A 22581-nucleotide genomic window follows, 5' to 3' on the forward strand; every position below is an offset into this window, starting at 1 on the left:
AACTGGAGAACCTCTTGCTGTGAGGCGGAAACGCTAACCACTGCACCACCATGGCCGCCCATATAAATACACACACATATATATATATATAATATATATATATATATATATATATATATACATATATATATATATATATATATATATATATATACACACACACACACACAAACCCACCCACCCTCCCACACACACACACACACACACACACACACACACACACACACACACACACAGCAGTATGTGTACATTACTTTGAAACTTATTTATATAAAAGTTATGTAGTCACCATAACTATGCATCTGTGTTGTCCATTTTCCATGGTGCATGACATCCTTCTCGGTGTTTCTTGGCGAAATGGTGAATGGAGCCTTGGGCAAATGGGCTCCACAGAAAAATGAGGGGATCGGGTTCTCAAAGATTTAATTGTAGCCACAGTCTGATCCAAAGGGGCTGAATCTGATGTTTTCACAACTTTTGCTGGCAGGTCCAAGGCCGAAGCTGGTTTCAGAGAACAGTTGGGAGACCATTTACTGTGTTCCCTGGTCTTTGATGAAGATTTTTGTTTCTTGGTGGGGGGTTGAGCCCCTGAAACAGATGCAGCTGAAGCTGTAGCAGTAGATTGACGCAACCCTTTTAAAATGAACTTGTTGCAGCGATAACTCAAGTCTCTAGTGTTACATCCAGCACAAATGGGGCATGGGGTTTCAAAGTGGGTCATTCCCAGTACACACACTCCCTCTGGGCATCAGAATTATGTATCTTATGCACACAGGAAGTGCACTTTTTAAAACCTGTAGGTTTTTCAGCAATGATAAAGAGAGAAAAACAGGGAGACAAAAATTTTTTGTTAAGGAAAAAATAAAGGAAAGGGTGGTCTAACGATGGTATCCAAGAAATACCCAATGACAGGCTAGGAAAGCAGAGAAAAGACAGATGTACCAATGATGTTATCAACCAGTATGCAAGAAAAAAGGGTAAGAAAAAGAAAGATTGACTAATGCCAGCAACCTGTAAACAGTGAAAGGGAGAAAGGGTGCGAGAAAAACTAAGAAATAACAATAAGCAATAAAAATAGTAAATTACACTCACAAATCACAAGAAAAATACCCTTAAAGCTTGAGAGAGCAGAATTAGTGTCTGAAGCGAAGAAGCTGCAAATGGGATCCGAGGTATTGCAAGGTTCTGGGGCATTACGGGTAAAGGGAGGAGCTCAACGGTTGGATGCGAGAGTCTTACATAAATGCGTTGAAGACAGATCAGAGGTCAAGTCCAAGACCCATCAGTTGAGGAATGAAAGAAAATGACAACATCAGAGACTGACAGCATGCATTTCAAAGTAGTTTATAGAAATTACCTACTAAATAGACTAAAAGTAATCATGAAAAGATCTTGGCTTCTTATATTAACAATTAAATGCCATTACACATAACATGACTGCATCCAAGACTAAAAGTAATGCAATGCAACATTTTGTAGACTCTGGTATGTCATTTACTGTGCCAAGCCACGGTGCAAATGTTTTGGCTAAATGTTGTAGTAGCTATTTTGGTAGTGCTTATAATGAGAAAGCAGGACAAGTCTATTCAGAAAGTGCATTTGTTATTGATGACTGGCCCCTAATCTTTGAAAACATGGTATTCAATGCACTTTAAAACAGGGACAGGTAATAGTTTACTTCTTTGTACAGAACAAAAGCACTACTACACTACTGGTTCTGATAACCATTTGTCAAAATCATTTACAATGCTACTGGTTCCGATAACCATTTGTCAAAATCATTTACAATGCTACTAGTTCCGATAACCATTTGTCAAAATCCATTCAAGAAAGATATGCTTTCATTCACACTGGAAGATGGCTACAATTTTATCAGCACAGAAAAGTGCAAATGAATCTTGTGGGGGGAATCACACACTTAGGTATTTAGCTTCTTGTTATGGCAAATTTTTAAGAATTTTCTAAGTAGCAATCAATTTGGCTTCATTAAAAAGATCTTCTTTTTGTTAGACATGTTTTCCTTTAATGTAATGCTGTCAATGCCATGGATCAAAGATAGGGGGGCTGGACTTGTCTAATACATTAAATATTGTCCTTTGTTAATCAGTTTTAGGACTAATGAATTTGTACAGGATTGGAATAAAGAGTGGCTAATTCAAAGACAGTACTCTACGTTTATGCATGTAAAGGTTTGCAGATGATAGGGTGCACTATTAAGCACGTGAAGGATGCACTCGTATTTGAGGAATCTATCAACTGTCATTCTTGGCAAGCAATAATGGAATCAAATTTACTACAAAATGTGTGTTGAGCTCCATTTTAGGTCCCCATATGGGCCAGCAGATTTATAAACAAAGTTCCAGTTGCATAAATTAATTTTGCACACTATTTCTAATAATGTACATGCCACTATCATTACATTAGACATGGTACTGAGTAATGTACAAAACAATGACAATGTCACTGAACTGTGTACAAATGATGCCATTGCATTCTACATTCTCTGGGGTCACATAATGATTGCTGCGTGGAATAACAGCATAGAAGAGAACAGCTCCTGAGTAAAGTATGACGTGGCTGACATACATTACTCAGTAGCCTGTGCCTGTTTATCCAATACAGCAATTCATACAATGTTTTCATTCATTAAGCATGGAGGCAGAGCAGGGGATATTACCATAACATGTAATGAGGCACTCTAGTGCTGTGAGAGTTTCCACTGATGGGAACTCTGCAACATCATTGTGTGGGGTTAGAGACAGCATGATTGTAGTTGCAGGTTTACACACCACAAGGATCTCCAGAGTCAATAGGGTTTTTTTAAGCTCAGCAATTGTTGTAATGCTTCCAACTTATGTATGATCCGGAGGGTATTTATTTGCATGTGTGCTCCAGCATAGAGCAATATGGGTGCACAGTGGGGAAGCACCTCTTACCTCACTACATAGTTCATGGGTGTTTACCAGGCCAACGACCACAAGGACCTTTTTAAGCCTAGCCATGCATCCCAAATCTTTGACAAGTTCTTGTATCCTTTACAAGTTTAATCAGAGGCTTGAAAGATGAAACTTTTACAACCAGGGCCTGGGAGATGAACCATTTACAAGTTGCCTGTGTCTATCAGAGACCTAGGTGCCAAACCAGGGATGAATTTCCTGTTCCCCATCCAATTGTCCAAGTTACACCTTGAACTGGGTTAGGGAGGACCTCTACTTCACATGGATGTTTAGCCTGTTCCAGAGATGGGGTAGTCTGTGGGATACATACCTGTCTCTCCAGCATGTCCTATTTATATCACAGGCAAGGTTTAAGACTTCAGAATGGATAACTCTAGTGCTGGTTGTTTTGTGGATATGTAGGAGACCCATCAGAGTGCGGTCATACAATGCCCTGTATGCCAGGCATAGATCTCCCCTCAATAGCCTGTAGAAGACAGAATACAGGGATAGTATGGCCTTGAGGCAGTCTGCCCTGTATTCTTTTAGTGAGGAACCTCTGTGGACGTTCCAGTTGTTGGATATGCCTGGTTAGATGCACACCAAAGGGGGCACTGTACTCAATGAATAAGTTCATAGCTAATTACTAGACTAGCTTTCTTAACAGGCCATTCTTAGCCTAGCCAATTTACCTCCCAAAGATGAAAATCAAACAGTGGACCTTGTGTCTGTGAGTCAAACACCTTAACCATTATACCAACTCCCAGTGATCTTTATAAAGCATACAGGGCTTTGCTACACCATTCCGTTTCATACCAGTACAATTGCACAGTGCACTATGTTAATCAATCCTGCCCCCAAATTTTATCGTATTCACTATCGTACAATACACCTTCCAAAACAATGTACTTAAAGTTCTAGGAACATCCATAAATACTGATTTCACATTTTATTATAATGTTTACTCAAGTCAGAAAAAAATTATTTTATATTATATGTCCTTTTAGGAGAGTAATAACAATACAGGCATCAGTGTAAGTTTTCGTTTACACCTGTATGATAAGACCTGTGGCTTAAGATAATGCTAATGTTTGTTTACTTTTCACATGACACAAATAACTCAGCATATCTTTAAAGACAGTTCATGAAAAGAATAACTAATACACAATCAGTTAGGAAAAGAAATTTTAAGAGGCTGGGTAGTATTTTTGTGGATACGAACAACTGAAATGAGATTCAATATTAGAGCACAAATTCACTCAAAATCATAATTAACAAATGCTGTATGATTCTGACATTTAACAACATAAAACTGACACCAAGAATCCTTATCTTTTAAAATACTAACACGAGTAAGTTAAGCATCAAACTGGATTTTTTTCACATAGAATAAGCTATCACTATTTATACGCAAAGTACATGTTCTGTAGTTCTTTAAAGAAAGCATGTGATTTATATATGGGTAACAAGTTGAGTAACTGTGAATCTGGATGACTTCCTAAGGATTGTGAGCATGTAGGGACCATAACATTATAATGCTATAACACTGTACCATTGTAATACACTTTACTGCCTTCATCTGCCTGCATCAACCCAAACTATCACTTTACCTTTTGCCAGTTATCTTCCCTTATCTGAGGTCTCTGTTTTACACTCCCAGAAATGGTTTAGAACTCTTACTAGGTACTGTTTCTCCCTATTTAACTACTCTAGTGAAAGTTGTCTTGTTAAATTTCTCACTCTCAACACTAACCTGGTGATTAGAATGTTAGGCAGATGCAAATCCGTAGGCATATTCACCTGAGGGATCCCTTAATCACACAAATATAGAGGTCTGCCAAAAGAAGTACCATCTTCCTCTTGCCTCCACAGCTCTTTAAAGTGAGGGGTAGTATTTCCCTATTATCATATCAATCATGTATTAAATTGGGAACAAAATCAGTAGGGTACATTACCTTCCCAAACAGTTTCTACTCCTGTCTGTGTAAGAGCATACTGCTGCTTATCACCATGAATCTACTACTTTCACTGCACTTTTAATAATAGTTTTCTTCTTATAAGCAGAATATTCTTTTATCAGTGTTACCATACTTGGAGTCCTTGCTGTTCTCTGCATATAGTTAAAACACTGCATTTAATGAACTTGGACACTGCTTAGTAACAGAATGCAGTTTCAACAATTCTAGAAGAAAAATTATACAATGATATCTCGTTAGTATTCAAAAATGTGCAGACTGATTGGTCAGCTCAACCAGCATGCTTGAGCATATACCAACAGAAAAAAGTCCGGTTGCTGAAGCACCATTTAGCGGCAAGACTTTTTTCTATTAGTATATGATACAAAGGCACATGTTTCAACTATCCAGATTTTTGCCTCATATTTTTGGTCTGTTCCTCATAAAAGATGCGGTTTTCTGACAAATCACTGAGGAACAAACTCATTAAATAATGATAAGCAATTCAGTTTCAGACTTCACATCTTTCAGACATGGCACTATAACACAAATCTTACTATTCTCACAGTTTTCGAATTTTATAAGAGCAAAATTAACAACTGGTCCCCGTTTTAGAGCCTTTGTTCCCCCCTTTATTTATGGCTTTGCCTACATTTCTTGAGATAAGAGGTTGAGAGGTATCTACAGAGGGCAGTTTTTAGTAATTGACTTTTGGCAGCCATCATAATTAAACTCAGCAAGACCTTACTATGTCTAGGCAATACCGATTCTGTATCATAGCTCAGAAAAATAATTTCCTTAGTTACACCAATTTGCTCATCCAGCATATCTGGCAGAGCAGTCTACAGGGAATCTTTAAAGTCTGCCAACTCATTACACTCCCAGAAGCTATGTTCTCAATTCCCTCTTTTTTTTTTTTTTTTTTTTTTTTAGAGGAGCTTATACTCCAGAAACTTTTTCCTCAGGTAGACTGCAAATGCTGGATGTATGACAGGGAAGAAAGAGGTAGAGGTATGACAGGGAAGAAAGAGGTAATTGGGAACATATTTTCTGGAAGTGTGGTGGGTTGGTGGACTTTAAGGATTCCCTCCAAGTTGCACTGTCGGAGATGCTGGGTAGGCAGATTTGTGTGATGAGGGAGATGATTTTTCTGAGCTATGATACAGTATCAAAATTGCCTAGACATGGTAAGGCCTTGTTGTGTCTAATTATGGTGACTGCCAAAAAGCAACTACTAGAAAATGGAAATCAAAATCTAAACCAACTATATTAGAAGTAGTGAATATAGTAACAGAGATAAAACAAATGGAAATGAGATCTTTAGAAAAGGGCAGGAGCAAACAACATAGGAAAAAAACTTCCCAGTTACCTCTTCATCCCTATCACACCTCCAACATTTGCTATCTACCTGAGGAAACATTCTTTGGAGTCTACGTGTGGTATAAAAATACTTATGTAAACACTTCCAAGCCAAGATCCTAAATCTTCTGTACTTTGTTGCTTATTTGGGAGACATACATATATCCCCCCATTGTTTCTTTGTGAATTGCTTATACAGTCTCTCTTCCCAACCCTTTCTAACCTCCTATGACTGATTCATAATGCATAACAGTACCTTTTGGGAAGTCAGTCACCCCAGGAAATTACCTCATTGATAACACACTCCTAAGTGTAGAAAAATACACTTCTAAGTGTTAGAAATAATAGTCAGGGGGTTGGGTATGTATACAGATAGTAACCTGGCCTTCAGCCAACATGTATCTAAGGTAGTAAGGAAATCATTCTATATCGTTCAACGTATACACACGGACATGGCATCTAGATCCAAAGAAGTCATCCCACCATACTTCGCCCTCATCAGGCTCATCCTTGAGCACAATGTCTCCTTTGGTATGTACATGATCAGATGCATGCAACAACTGGAATGTCCCAAGAGGTTTCTCGCAAAAAGAATACAGGGCATAAATATCATGTCCTATGCAGATCACCTCAAAACCCTATCTTTATACTCTGTTTCCTACAAACTGTTGAGAAGCGATCTATGCCTGGCATACAAGACATCCTTTGATCCTACTCTGATGGACTTTTTGCATACCCCAAAATAAATCTATGGATTTAAACCTTGCCTGCAACATAAATAGGACACATTGGAGGGATAGGTAAGTGTCACAGAGAGTTCCCCTTATCTGGAACAGGACTTCCATCCATGTGAAGCAGAGCTCTTCCCTAACCCTTTTCAAGATAATCCTGGACCAGTAGACAGGAAATTGTAACTACACCATGGGTCTAGCACCTAAATCTCTCAACGGGCAGAGGCATCCTGTAAATCTTGTCCTAGCTTACATACACCCCTTAAAATAACCTCTAAGGTGCAAACTTGCATGATACAATTGGGATGCTTGGATAGGTTTATAAATGCCCCAGTGGCTTGTTAGCCTAGTACACACCTATAACCTATGAACCTAATAAAAGATTATCAAGAAGGACAAGAAAAATTTGGGACCTGCTCTCCTATTTGCTGTTCTCGTTTTTTTCTAGGAAAGATACCTCAAGCACCAAATAGACTTAACTCCTTTGAAGTATTTTATGGTATAACACATTAGGGGGACTGCTGGATGCAGTAAAGGAAACTTGGGAAGAAGAAGAAAGTGGCAGGGACCTTATTAAATTACTGAAAGCCTGAACAGGGTAGACTATAGGGTGAGGTAAACAGGGAAAATATGTGCAGAACTTATATATCACATAAATGTGCTGAGGTACTGGAAAGAAACTCAAAAGGTCACCAACTGCTGTCCATTCCCCAAATACTCCCCAAGAGGTAGTGGATGATACCCTGTCCAAGTCACAGAAGCAGGAGGTCCAGGAATTCCTTTTTAAGAAACAATGACATCTTCTCTGAACTGCAGGCCCAAACCTCCCTTATTATGCTCCACATAAAAACTATTTTGGGGACAAAAGCCAATTTAAAACCAAAAGATCAAAAAAATTCTAAAAATGTCAGTGATAGAAGAGAATTACTGAGTGGAATAGCCTCTTCACATTAGTAGCAAAGCAGGTTAGCACTGTCCGATTTCGCAATGATGTTTGCAAACTGGACGGCAACTCCAAGTTTGACAACTACTATCTTCCAAGGGGAGATGTCATGGTGGAACAACTGGATAAAGCCAAATTTTTCACTACCCTAGATCTGACCAAAAAACACAGAATGAGGCTGAGAAGAAGACTGCCTTCTCTATGGTGGATGGCCTCTTACAATATTCTGTTCTTCCCCTTCGTCTCCATGATGTCATGGCTACATTTCAAAGGTTAATGGATAGGGTACTGAGGTCCCATCAATTGTATGCAGCAATCTAAAACGGCAATGTAGGCATCCACTCAAAGAACTGTGACTATCGCCCACACGTTCAGGCAGTATTAAACTTTTTTTGAGGTTGGGCTTATATGGATATGACTGATGCTAGATACCAGAGTTACATTACATGAAGGGGATTAATTACACTCCAGAGAGAGAGAAAACAGAGGCTGTTAATGTGTGTCAAATGCTTCAGATGATATAACAAGTAAGAGCTTCCCAAGGACTCTCTGGGTAATACATGAAATTTATCTCGGCATTTGCTTCTATAGCCTGTCTCCTAAAAGACCTGAATAAAGGCAAACTTCCAGAAAAACACAGGTGGGCCTCAAAGGGTGACAAAGCTTATAAGACACTTAAGCAGAACCACTGTGCTGAGCCAGTCCTGGTGTTCCCAGACTTTTCCAAACCTTTTATGGTCTACGCAGATGCAACAGATGTCAGATTAGGGGCAGTGTCTATCCAAAGGATTAATAATGGAGAGTACTCAGTCTTGTATTTGAGAAATAAATTAAGATAGATTGGAAATAAATACTCCAATAGTGAAAGTGAATGCCTAGCGATAAAATGGGCCTTTCTGTACTTACCAAACTATTTGCCAGGTAACACTTTACATCAGTCACACATCAAGTCCTTTGTCGGTGGCATCATCTTCAGAAGGAAAGCAATGTTAAACTTTGAAGGTGGGCCTATTACTACAGACATTTGTTTTTGAATTCAGCATTGTCTTAGTGTTCACCACACAATCTGGACAGTCAGCCTAGAGCTCACAGACCTCCCCATAGGCTCAAAGCTGGTGGCTTCAAGCTAGGAGGGGAGGTCATCTGTAGCACAGCATAATGGCTTTAATGAGAATTGGCTAGCAGATGATACCAGCAGGCAAAAATAGAACCATCAGGAAAGTTACAGTACCAGGTTATGTGGAGTAATTGAGGGAAAAAAAAATTAACCTAAAGGAAATGCAAAAGTAGGTTCGGAGATATATATTTTTTATTTTACCTTTTTTTATACTGGAACTTAGCCCCACCTTGTATAAGCCACTTGAAGCAATAAAATGTATGTACATTCAAAATAGACAGCAATAAAAGCAATGCAGAAGTACTATGTTCAACAATTCTGCAAAAAAAGTATAGCGTAGTTAAAGTATGGAGGAGTATATTCCATTAGGAAGCAGCATGTTAACTTCAGAAACATTCTGAAGGTTTACAGAAGTGGCAGACAGCACCACAAACAATGTGGCCATGCACAGCTCTGAGGTCATGTTTTACAGTACTTCTAAAAAATATGTCTACATTTTGCCAGCAATATGAGACAGCAGTTTAATTACAGATGCTATGCCTTTTCAAGAAGACAACGTGACAAAGAATTATAATGATTTAATGCAGTCTTTAGTCTGATCATGGCAGAAATATTACACACATCAGATGAAGGGTACAACTTCATGCTTTTGTTTTCATAGTCAGGAAATTGCACAGACTTGTTTGTTTGATTTAAAAGAAATAAGTGGCCACATTTAGCAGAAAAAATGTGAATTGGTATGCACAGATGTTTTGAACAGGAGGGGTAGTACAATCAGGCAAAAAAGATTAATTAAAAAGGCTGAAGTTCAGAAATTCTGAATAAATGCTTTTCTTTGTATTTATGTGCTATGAGTGCAGCATTAAGTCTATGAGAGTATTGCACATGTGTGATACAGCTGTTGACTACTGTGTTAAAGCACTGTTATGTAGGTTTAAAAACAATAAAAATAATACAAAGATTATTCACTGCTGTAAAACACTGGACTGAAAAGTCAAAGACCTGAACTTGAATCCCTTCAATCCCATACCATACATTATATGATTCCAAACAACATATTTAAAATTGTTTTCCCCTGGAACTATCTCTAAAATGGACAACTAGTTTCTGTGGGCCTTCATGACAAAAATATAGGAAGACGGAAACAAAGACATTCAACAAAAACAAGATGGGTACAGGCCATATAAGTCAATGTATAAACTTTTTTTGTTCTAAACAAGAAACATCTTTATTAACTTATCACATAAGACATAAGCAATCTTACATTAACATAAACAAAAATAAACCACAAAGACACAATTTCAGCTGCAAACATTATACATTACAAACTATGCTGACAACTGTAGCTGCAAAAGTTATACATCACTTACAATATATCCAGTCATTAGCAGTCAAACTTTACATAGCTCATTTAAATCCTGCCTTCCATTCATTCTCTGCATGTACTGATTCCACAATTCCCATTTTTCCTATGTAATTTGCTCCTACCCTTTTCTAAAGATCCCAATTCCATTGTTGTATCTCTGTTACTATCTTCTCTGCTTCTAGTAAACTTGGTTTAGACTCTGATTTCCATTTTCTAGTAATAGCTTTTTTGGCAGCCATCATAATTAGACTCAGCAAGGCCTTACTATGTCTAGGCAATTCCAATTCTGTAGCATAGCTCAAAAAAATAATTTCCTTAGTTACACCAATTTGATCACCCAGTATCTCTGACAGAGCAGTCTGCAGGGAATCTTTAAAGTCTGCCGACTCATTACAGTCCCAGAAAATATGTTCCCAGTTACCTCTTTCTTCCCCATCACACCTCCAACATTTGCTGCCTACCCTCAGGAAAAATTCTTTGGAGTCTACTTGGGGTATAAAAATACTTATGTAAACATTTCCAAGCAAAGATCCTAAATCTTCTAGACTTTATTGCATATTTGGGAAGCAAACACATATCCCACAATTGTTTCTTTGCGAATTGCTTATCCAAATCTCATTTCCCAATCCTTTCTAACCTCCTCTGATTGATTCTTATAGTCATCATGCGACATTTTATATGCTCTACTAATTAAGCCTTTCTTAACAGCAATTTCTGTCTTAGATTATATTAAAAACTCTACCTGTGCTGGTATTTCATTTAGGAGCACCTTATTTCTTTATCTTTGCCTATACTCCGATATCAGTCCTTGACATAGAAGGCAATTTCCAACCTGCAGTCCAAATAAGTTCTTGGCGTCTTCCCATTCTATTACCTTTCCCTTTCTAGGTATTTGCTCCCAATACATTGGTTCCTTTGCCAATTTTCTCCAATAAATTCCATCCCCCCTTTTGCCTATTGTCTGCATCAATAATTGCAGTCATCCCTCTCGTCAGAATCTCCTTTCTCCATTTCAGTTTTGGCTTAGTTCTTAGACTACTTTCTGGTACTTTATGAATATAATATTCTGCTTATTTGTGGTTAGTCTCCTTAAAGGTCTGCATCCAAAATCCCAGTCTCTGCTTGCTCCTTGAGCTTCCCCCCTGTGTCATCATCGCCCCTTTCCACTTTGAATTATAGTTTTCTGCTTGTGCTATGTACAGGAGCCTTAAATGCATTGATGTGAAATACCCCTTCAAATCGGGTAATCCCAATCCACCTTGTTCTCCTGGAAGAATAAGCTTATCACACTTGACTCTTGCAGTCTTCCCCTCCTAGATGAAATACTTCAGCTCTTTACTAATTGCTATCCACAACTTCTTCTCTGGTTGATAAAAAAATATATGCCTGACCTGTGTATAAGTCGAAAGGGACAAAAACAATTTAACTGCTTGCATTTTACTATCGATATCCATATAAAAGAGCTTTCATTTTCTCAGTTTTTCTATTATCTTAAAACTTCTGATTAACAACTTGTTAGTGTCTGCCTCTGTGGTGCACTTGGACAGAACTCTGAATCTGACTCAGCTGACCAGGGTTCAATTAGCAGCCGCAGCAGTGGAGGACCCAGGCAGGGAGGGAAAGGAGTGTACACTGTAGAAAACACTATTTGTGCTTCTGGACAGGAGGGCAGGACTACTTTCTGGCTGTGCTCCTTGCAGAAGTGCAGTCAGAGCACTGCATACCCCCTTCCCTCACAAAACCAAGTATGGACAGGGGCCAAATGGCTTTCAGACAACAAAAAAACAAATAACCCCAACCGCTGTCTAAATGATAGTGCCCTCTCCATCAATCCTCGCCTAAGTGATGGAGAACAAATGGTCCAAATGACCAAGAGGACATTAAAAAAGTTAGTGTGCCCCAAATACCAATCACTCTGTTTACAAGAACTATGTTCTGTGTATAGTTCTTGTTTTATTTTTACAAAAGAAATAGCGAAACTTAAACAACAGCACTCAGCAAACATTAAAAACTACTAAATAACTATGAATACTCTAATATGATTTCCTGAAAAAAGTTGCTGAAACAGTAAAGAAAGAAATATTTTGTGATACTTGCCCCAATGTTTAGTAAGACAACTGGCTTACTATAATAGTCCTTATTGACTGGTGCCACTGGTTAAATAATCTGGATATTTTCTTGTCTTGCAAAGAGACCATGGAACATTATTACAGAAGCTGGTGTAGCTCAAGGTTAGTTACCGATTTGTTTATATATTATTTGTTTGTTGAGAAGGTAAGAAGACTGATCGAAACGGCTCACTTACTCATATGGAATACAGGTTCTATAACAGATTAATAGAACATGACAAAATTACAGTGGATGTGCATAGCATCAATAACCATTAATGAAAACAACAAGATAAATCTATTTATGCAGCCATAGTAACAAACAGATCTGCTATTGTCATAATATTAGCAGAATTACAATACAGACCATTTTAGAATTTATAAATACAATCTCTGATCTACATATACATGCACATATATTGGTATGGACAATGGTTGACCAACAGCATGTTCATCAATTTGTCAATTTAGCCAGTTGGCTCAGTTAATCGTCTACTTCAGCTATATAGCAGTCATCTATGAGTCATAAGCACTAGTTTCTAGGAGACAGGAAACATATCCTGTAAAATCGATGATAATCATAATATTGATGCATGTATATATGTCTATATTATCGTACAAGTTTTTAAAGTAGTTATAAATACACCTTTAAGGGGGATGGAATTATTTCAGGCCAATTGTTTCATGCTAATTATTAGGGGTTTACTATAAATTGAGTAGGCTGGGTTTGAAAATGTATTCTGATGAAGTTTCTATTTGGGAAACGAAAAGCGCTTTAATAAAACTACTTTCGAGTGGATTCTGGAATTGGTTCCTTTGTGTTTGATATCCTGTAAAATAACAATTCAACATGCCACTTTGAAAACACGTCTAGCAGTCACTGGAGTTAAAAAGGGCTGTCTCTTGTGGACACCATTCTATTCTCTGAATTTGTAATATACACCCCACCCCCGCAAATTGAACTTTAAAGTTTTTTCTCTTCAGAGATAATAAGAATGGTGTTGAACAGCAGATGATATAATGTACATGTAATCTTCTCTCTCAACAACTTAATCTGAAATATTGAAAATTAAGATGGATGACCTTTGGCATCACATAAAAATACTCTGTATCCCTAAAATGCAAAATACAATACTACTGCTACAATAAATACTATATTTCATGTATTGAATCTTACTGACTTCAAATTTTCAGACTGAGAGCTCCCTTTTCCTAATAAAAAAACTTCTCGTCAACAACCTGTGGTGCAGAGGCACAGAAATCTGACTGTGACCCACTTGATTTGGGTTTGGTTAGCAGACCCAGCACTGGAGGACTCAAGCAGGCAGGGACAGAGAAGAGTGATGGAGTATGGACCATACATCTCTCCAAGAAAGAGTGATGGGCTACAGGCACTGGTTGAGTACAAGGGTGGAGTGATTACTTCCTTGGAGGCCAGAGAAATCACTACCTGTGCTTCAGAACATGAGGGCAGGGCCATTTGCTGGTAGTGCCCTTGCAGAAGTGTGTTCAGTCCCCTTCCTTCACAAAACCAAGTGTACATAGTGGACAAATGGCATAAGAAAGAAAAAGACACAGGGCTTACAGACACTTGGCAATCACTCCACTGAGATCTGAGTATGCCTGCTTCAATCCAGCTCCATCCAAACTAGATAAGTACTGGACATTGCTAAAAGTACAGTTGTGTACACTTACCATAAATGTAGATGTTTGAGTGTATTCACTGTTGCAGTCATGACACTTGGGTTATCCTGCCAGGGGTAGCCCTCAGTCGGCCCAAATACCAGTGGCTTAGTATTTCTGTGTCAGTTGCTATCGCTCCAGGTCTGACGTCAGGTCATCAGTGGTATAAAAACTGGCAGCCAACGCCATCACATCAGTTTTTCTTGCCCCAAATGTCAGGAGCCCCCAATAGGGAGCTAAGTTATGGTAGAGTAACAACACCAGTAGAAAGTAAATACCAGTAGCCCTGTAAGGATGAAGAAAAGAGAGATTGAGAGAGACAAGGGGGCTGGAGGGTGGGAAACCAGGACTGCAACAGTGAATACACTCGAACATTTACATTTATGGTAAGTGTACACAACTGTACTATGTTCTTCATGTTTCACTGTTGCAGTGATCACACTTGGGTCGATTCCCAAAGCAGAGGAACAGGTGAAGGCAGTCAAGAAGAGTTGGGGCTGGCTAGTATGCCCTGCAGGACTGCTGTTGCAAAGCCTGCCCTGGATTTTGAAAAGACAGGCAGGTGGTAATGCTTGGTGAAGGTATGAACAGAACTCCATGTTGCCACTTCCAGGATGTCCCTGTTAGGGACCCCTCTGAGAAAGGTTGTAGAGTTTGAAGTTGCCCTAGTAGAATGTGTTCTGACCCTCTGTGGGGGTGGTCTCCCATGGTGTTTGTAACAGAAATGCATGCAGTGTGCTATCCATTTGGAGATGGTTTCTTTTGACATGGCTTTGCCCTCTGCCCCTAGTGCAAAGCTGACTAGTAACTGGTCAGATTTCATAAAGGGTTTAGTCCTAACCAAATAGAATCTGAGCTGTCTGTGCACATATAAAGAGTGCAGTATCCTTTCCCCCTTATTTTGAGGTTTAGGGAAAAAGGTGGACAAATGGATAGATTGGTTGAGAGCCACACTGGACACCACTTTAGGCATGAAAGTTGGGTTAGTCCTGAGGGAGACCCCTGTCAGCATGAAAAATGATGAAAGGTTCCACAGCCATAAGTGCTTGTATCTCAGACACTCTTCTAGGTGAAGTGATGGCCAGAAGCAAGGCTTTTTTTCCAAGAGAGGAATTCTAACTCTGCTGAAGCTGCAGTCTCAAAGGTGGGGAACATGAGCTTTTCCAACACAAAGTTAAGGTCCCAAGCAGGGGTAGGGACTCTTCTTGGTGGCCTTAAGTTGTTAGCCCCTCTCAGGAACTGCTTGATGAGAGGGTGTGAGAAGAGAGGTGGCTCAGTGCTGTAATGTGCAGAGGCATGGATCTTAATGGAAGAGAAGGCTAGGCCCCTGTGGAGTAGGTCTGCTAGGTAATCCAGGATGAGAGGTAACGAGGGCTGCGCTGGGTCAGCTCCTTTAGTCTGGATCCAGGAACAGTACCTTTTCCACTTGTCAGCATAGGATTTTCTAGTACTGGGATGTCTGGCTTCACGTATGACAGCCAGGAGCTGTTTGCTTAGGCTGGCCACTGGAGGAGAAGTTGAGGAATAAGCCAGATGCTAGGTTCACGGTCTGCAACTGTGGATGCAAGAACTCTCCCACCTGCTGAGTCAAGAGAGTTGGAATCTGGGGGTGGTGCTGTGGAGGCAAAGGGGACAAACTACACAGTAGTGGGTACCAGTGTTGGTGTGGCCAATCTAGGGCAATCAGGATTGCCCTTGGTCTTTCCTTCCTTACTTTGAGTAATACTCTGGTTAAGAAGAGGTAGAGGGGGAAATGCACAGATTGAGAGGTTTTCTCACTGGAAGGATAGGGCATCCACTTTCCAGGCCTTAATGTGAGGTTCCCTGGTGCAGAATTTGCTGTACTGGTGGATGTAGGGGGAGGCAAATGGGTCCACCTTTGGGGTACCCCATTTTTGGGTCACAAGGCTGAAGGTGTTTTGGTCTAATTGCCACTCGTGTGGGTCTAGGAGATTTCTGATTAAGTTGACTGCCAGACAGCGTTGGTTGCCTGGCAGAAATTGAGCTTGCAGGTGAATATGCATGGTTGAAGCCGTATTCCAAAGGGTCATGGCTAGCCTGCAGAGTGGGTAAGAGTGGGTTCCTCCCTGCTTGTTGATGTACCACATTACTGTGGTGTTGTTGGTTTTGATTAGTAGAGGCCCCGGAGACAGCAGGGATCTGAAAGCTGTAAGAGAGTGCTGAACAGCTAGCATCTTTTTTTGGTTGATGTACAGAGGAATTTGGTTTGTGCTCCTGTGACCCTGAATGCATCTGCCGTCCAAGTGAGCACCCCAGGCATAGTCTGATGTATCTGTGGTTAGGGTCTGGGTGGCATGGGGTTGTGAAAAGGGAAGACCCTTGTTGTGGTTGCATGCTGCTGTCCACCAATGAAAATCTTTCCTTAGACAAGGTACCATAGGAATAATAGTTTCCAGATCTTGAGAATGTTGACACCAAAGGCTTTTTAAGTACCACTGGTTTCCTCATATGTAGTCTGGCATATGGAATTAGTAGTATGCAGGAGGACATGAACCCTAGAGCTTGCAGTATTTTCCTTGTGGATAACTGGGTTCTGGTGGTGAGTTGAGAGAAGGAGTCTGTCAGATAGGCTTGTTTTTCTGGAGTTAGAAATGCCATATAGGATGCTGTGTCCAGGCTTGCTCCCAGGAATACATTTTTTTGACTTGTGGACAAGTTTGGATTTCTTTTCATTGATAGTGTACCCCAGTGAGGTTAGTAGGTCCTTTACAAATGTCAGGTGCTGTAATGGCTTTTCCTGACTGTCTGCCTGAATCAGGCAGTCGTCCAGGTAAGGGTAAATTTGAATATTTCTTTGAATGCAAAAAGTAATGGCTGTAGCCAGGCATTTTGTGAAAACTGTGGGAGCAGTGGATAAGCCAAAGAGAAGTGCAGAGAACTGATAATGCATAGATCCTGCCCTGACACGTAGATATTTCCTGCAAGAATCTCTGATTGGGATATGCAGATAGGCCTCTAAGGTCCAGAGTGGCTAACCAGGCCTCTTTGGAGAGCATAGGGAGAAGCTGCTGCAGGGTGAGCATTTTGAATTTTGGTACCACCAGGAAGGTGTTTAGAATAGATAGACCTAAGACTGGGAGCCAGTGCCCTCTTTTCTGGATACCAGAAAAAGTCTGGAATAGAAACCTTGGCCTGTCTGATCTGCAGGAACAAGCGGAATTGCCCTCATGGAGAGTCGGGAATGAACTTGGTTTTGTGCCTCTGCCCACTGGTTTGGAGGAAGATCTAGGAACCCCTTTGGGGTTGGCAGCATGTGGAAATAAAATTTGTACCCCTGTGACACTATGTTGAGTACACATCGATCGTTGGTGATGGAGGCCAAGTTTTTTTGCATGGGAGGCAAGTTTTCCTCCTAGGGGCATGAGCAGAGGTTAGAGGAGGGGTTGAGAAGTCATTGTGAATTCTTTCCATAAAGGGGTGGGTTAGCACTCCCTGGTTTAGAAGTGGAGGTACTCCATTGCTTAGATCTCTGCATACCCTGAGACTGCTGTCTGGGGGGGGGGTCCATTTCCCCTAGGTCTAGTCTGAGGTGGCCTTGAGGGGTCTGGAAAGGAGCAATGTTTTGAGGGGCAATGCCTACTGACTCTTGGAAGCTGAACTTGCAAAAAGTCTATCTGTCTGCACAGACTTAGCTTTTTCTTCCATCTTTTTTAAAACCTCTTCTGCTTTGCTGCCAAACAGATTGTCTTTGTTCAGTGGTGCGTCCAATACTTTTGATTTGATATGATTTGGCAAGGTCTGTCCCTTAAGCCAAGCATGCCTTCTAAGTACAGAACCTGTGACTGCTGCCCTGCAGGATGTTTCTAAGGCATCAAACCCACATTGCAGGGTATGCTTACTGATTTGGCTTGCGAAGTGCAGAAGTTCCTGTAAATCTGTATTTTCTGCACAGTCAGGGAAGGTAGATATTTTTTGTTTGAGTTCCATGATATGTTGCTGGTATTTCAGCATGTGGAACTGACAGTTTAATGCTCTAATGGCAAGAGTTGCAGAGGTATATACTTTTTTACCCCATCTGTCTAAGGCTTGAGAATCCCTGTCCGAGGGAATGGGATTCTTAGCTGTGGTTGCTTTTATTCCTTTAAGCCCTTGGGAAATTACCTCTGAGTCAACAGTACGATTCTTGAGAAGAAATTTGTGTGAGTCAGGAACTCTAATACCAGTCAGGATTCCTGGGAGCAGGAGGTAAAGTATCAGGAGTTAGACTGGATTCCATAAAGACATCATCTGCAACATCCAGAACTGGAGGGATAGCTAAGGGTCTGTGCTGTGGTAAACCTAAAAATTCCCTGAGTCTTTTTTGGATAATCCTGGCATTCCCAATGGAAATGCTCTTTCAAAGTATGCAGGGTTTCACCAAAAGACAAATCCTCTGATGGAGAGGCAGAAGGAATGGATTTCTCTGCATCTGAATCCTCATAAGAAGATAAGGGAATGTCTTCATAATCAGAAATCTCAGAGTCGTCGGACTCTTGGTCAGATAAAGCTGCTGGGGACAAGTCTCTTTCTTTTAGCAGGAGAAGACTGGCTTCCCCTAATCAGCATGATAAGGTATTCTTCCATTTTAAGCATCTGTGATTGTGGCAAGGAAGCAGGTGCGCGAGTTAAGGTTGTTGGTTTTTTTAGACATAGCTCATACTCTGGGCCTTAGAAACTCAGTAGTTTTAGAAAGAACTGAAGATGCGAAAGAAGTAGTCGGTTTGTGTCGAACATCGGTAGTGAAAAGAACTTCCTCAGAAGCTGGTGCCTGCATAGTGGCTCCGGACCCATCCAAGGTAGAGACATCTGCAGGTTCCATATTCAAAGAAGAGTCTTGCGGCATACCGGACTCCAAACGAGTGTCAGTAGTGGCCTGGAATCCATCAATGCGAGCATCAGGGGCTGTAAAAACAACTCACTGAGTACCAGTGAACTGGCGACTAGCTTAACGGAAGCATCATCGGCGGTTTTGGACCTGTGCGGTCTCTGTGTTTATCCTTATGTTTTTTCGGAAGTTCGGTAGTCAGATGGCTTACTGAAGCCATTTCGAAATACAGAGATCAAGAGCGAAAGTCTTTAGCTACAATAAGGGCTGAACGACGAATAGTTCAGGTGTTGAACAAAGCACAAAACCAGCAGCGAGGGACATCCTGGTCTGGGCCTAAACAGGTGATGCAGTAAGAATGGAAATCTCGGTGTGGTATTTGCTTTCCACAGGCAAGACAATTGATAGCTTTTTCTGACATTGGTTAGAGCAAGAAAAAAGGATCCCCAACGAGGTACTTAGCTTTAGAAGACTTCAACTTCAATTTTGGAAATGAAAACTCAGGTAGCAGCCGAGCGGCACTCGTGTGAACTGCTTCAGCTTCGGGCTCCTCAGCAAGAAAGACTGATGTAATGGTGCCGGCTGCCTGTTTTTAAACCACTGACGACCTGACGTCAGTCCTGGAGCGACAGCAACCGACGCAGAAATACTAAGCCTCTGGTATTTGGGCCAACTGATGGCTACCCCTGGAAGGATAACTCAAGTGTGATGACTTCAACAGTGAAACACGAAGAACTTCTGCACTTCTTCTTGATATTTATACATGCTGCTGTTATATTTCTGCATTATTTATTGAGTTTCTGCATTTTTTACACTTTAAAGTGCTACTGTATTTCAATGTTTTAACTGCTGGTTTCTACACTTTTGGCATTTAAATTAAAAAGTGTTTTCTATTATTTTACTGCTGCAGTTGCTGGAATTCCTGCCCTTCTGGCTCCTTTTTAGTGATTTTATAGTTAGAAAGGTTAGGTCTGCACTCCGGTGGCAGCAGACAGCCGAAAGAGCAACCTGGTCTCTCCTGAGCTTGGAAACCACTGTGGAAAGCTTATAATGTGCTGTGATTGGCCTGTGGAATATTTAGCTGGATTTTTGATTTTCTGTGCCTGTATAAAGTCGTCAAGTTTGCATGATGCTACTCATTGCACAGCAGTGGTTAACAATGCCCTGTAAAGACACAGCACTTTGAATCCAAAGTTTTCTATAAAAACAACCTCTGATAATTCCTAAGTACCTGAATGTGCAGCAAGCACTTGGTTTATGAATACAGGAGCAGCACTCTGAGAGATTACACTAAGACTGTAGTTTTTAGTGAAATAGCATCCAAACAAACCTGTCGTAAACCCTTATATTACCATTACTGTGTTTTACACATAGAAACGCACTGCTGCAACAGTCTTAAATATTATCATTTCACTTAAACAGGGCCCAAGTAAAAAAAAAACATTTTCTATATCCCCCACTACACCTCCCATTGTAATCCATTTGAAACTATGGATAAGCACTTTCCTCCTGTCTTACCCAGCTTGGTGAAAATGGCCATCCTGAGACAATGTAGCAATTGCCTCATGTTTACTAACTACCACCTAATTCTTAAGCAATCAGATACAGTGCATGAAAGATGTAATTGTACATTGTCATTAGAGTCAAGGCTCTCACATGCAGCTACTACAGTCACCAAGCAGGTTGTCAAAAACATACCGCACCACTTTATACCCACAACTCACAATAAAGACCATATATACAGACTCACACATACTGAGATCCTAAAAAGTAATCTACCCAAACATCAAAGGCATCTTAGATGCAGCTATAACAACAGAGTTTTTATTTTTTTATTTATTTAACATTTGTTTACTGGGAAAGTCCGCCGTGGAACAAAGCAAATTTTCACTGGAGGCCCGACGAGAAATGCTCCTGACATATGTCTTGGTAACTTGGGAGGAAACCGGAGTACCTGGAGGAAACCTGCCCAAACACAGGGAGGATATGCAGATTCCATACAGAAGGCACCCCAGCTGAGAATCAAACTGGAGAACCTCTTGCTGTGAGGCGACAATGTAACCGCTGCACCACTGTGCAACCTCACAAATATTCTACCAATACAATATCCACCATGGCGTATACAGCTTCAAACCATAGTGTCTCAACTCATAAGCCTATAAGGTACACCACCATTCAAGCTAATATTCTAGTATTCTAGTCATAGGGAATTCTAATATAAGACACACAAATTTTCCACTCCACAAGCTGAGCAGGTAGAGGGTCATGGTCAGCTGCCTAGCAGGACAAAGATCTGTGACATCACACACGCACTCAGGTCACTGAATCAAGTATCAGTACGAGACTGTAATTGTTCACGTGGGTGTTAATAACCAGAGATTTACATCTGTCAGATCGCTGGTTTGGTGCCTATGTCTCTAATGGACACAGGCAACCTGTAAATGGTTCATCTCCCAGGCCCTAGCTTGTAAATGTTTCATCTCCCAAGCCCCTGCTATACACTTATCAAGGGTTTCAGAACTTGTCAGAGATTTGGGATGCATGGTTAGGCTTAAAAAGCCCCTTGTGTTCGTTAGCCTAGTAAACACCTATGAACCTATATGAAGAGACAGACATGACAGGGCTCTCAGACTGTGTGCCCCAGGCTGGTATGAGCCTGGCATTGAGCAGCAATCTACATCTCTGAGGATGAAGCCACAATATGAGCAGAAGATAACTGAACTTAATAAATGGCTTAGACTTTGGTGTCATTCGAAGAGGGTAAAATATCTGTCAGCTTAGGAGGATACGGTTCACAGAACAAGGTGTTTTGCCAAAGATGATCCATACCTTTCCACTTTAGGCTTTCAGATATTGGCTAAAACTTTGTAATGCCTCCATAGTGCTTTTTTAGGTAATATCAACCTGATAAACCTACCAATAGAAAAACCAACCCAGGATAACCTGAAGGTATTACTGCTTAAAGATGGGAGTTTAAGCAAATAAACGCCACTCCCTGCAAGCTCTCTTCAACTTTAGAATGCAAGCATTTCTGTAGCTATAGAGACACTGTTAAACGCCTCAAATAGTGCCCTAGCACTGCAATGCTACAATGCCTTCCACACATTTACACCAGCTACTGCACAGGAAGGGACAAAGAGTGGAGGTGTCTCAATATTCATCAAAACCAGTCACAATCAATCATAGAAGGTTAGAAAGAATTGGGAAGAAAGATTGGATAAGCAATTCACAAAGAAACAATGGGAGGATATATGTATGTCTCCCAAATATGCAACAAAATCTAGAAGATTTAGGATTTTTGCTTGGAAATGTTTACATAGATATTTTTATACCCCAAGCAGACTCCAGAGAATTTTTCCTCAAATAGACATCAAATGTTGGAGTGTGACGGGGATGAAAGAGGTAATTGAGAACATATTTTCTGGGAGTGCAGTGAGTTGACAGACTTTAAAGATTCCCTGCGGGATGCACTGTCAGAGATGCTGGGTGGGCAGATTGCTGAGACAAGGGAGATGATTTTTCTGAGCTTTGAAACAGAATCAGAATTGCCTAAACATG

General features: G+C 40.5%; 1 protein-coding gene across 1 annotated transcript in view; it reads right to left on the reverse strand.

The window, feature by feature from the left end:
• The window catches only part of LOC122791730 (signal peptide, CUB and EGF-like domain-containing protein 2), a 1774756-nt gene that overhangs the window by 1348038 nt on the left and 404137 nt on the right, over positions 1-22581 (reverse strand). The window lies entirely within an intron of this gene.

The sequence above is a fragment of the Protopterus annectens genome, chromosome 17.part0, assembly GCF_019279795.1.
Source record: "Protopterus annectens isolate FY-2018-M chromosome 17.part0, PAN1.0, whole genome shotgun sequence".
Taxonomy (NCBI): Eukaryota; Metazoa; Chordata; order Ceratodontiformes; family Protopteridae; genus Protopterus; species Protopterus annectens.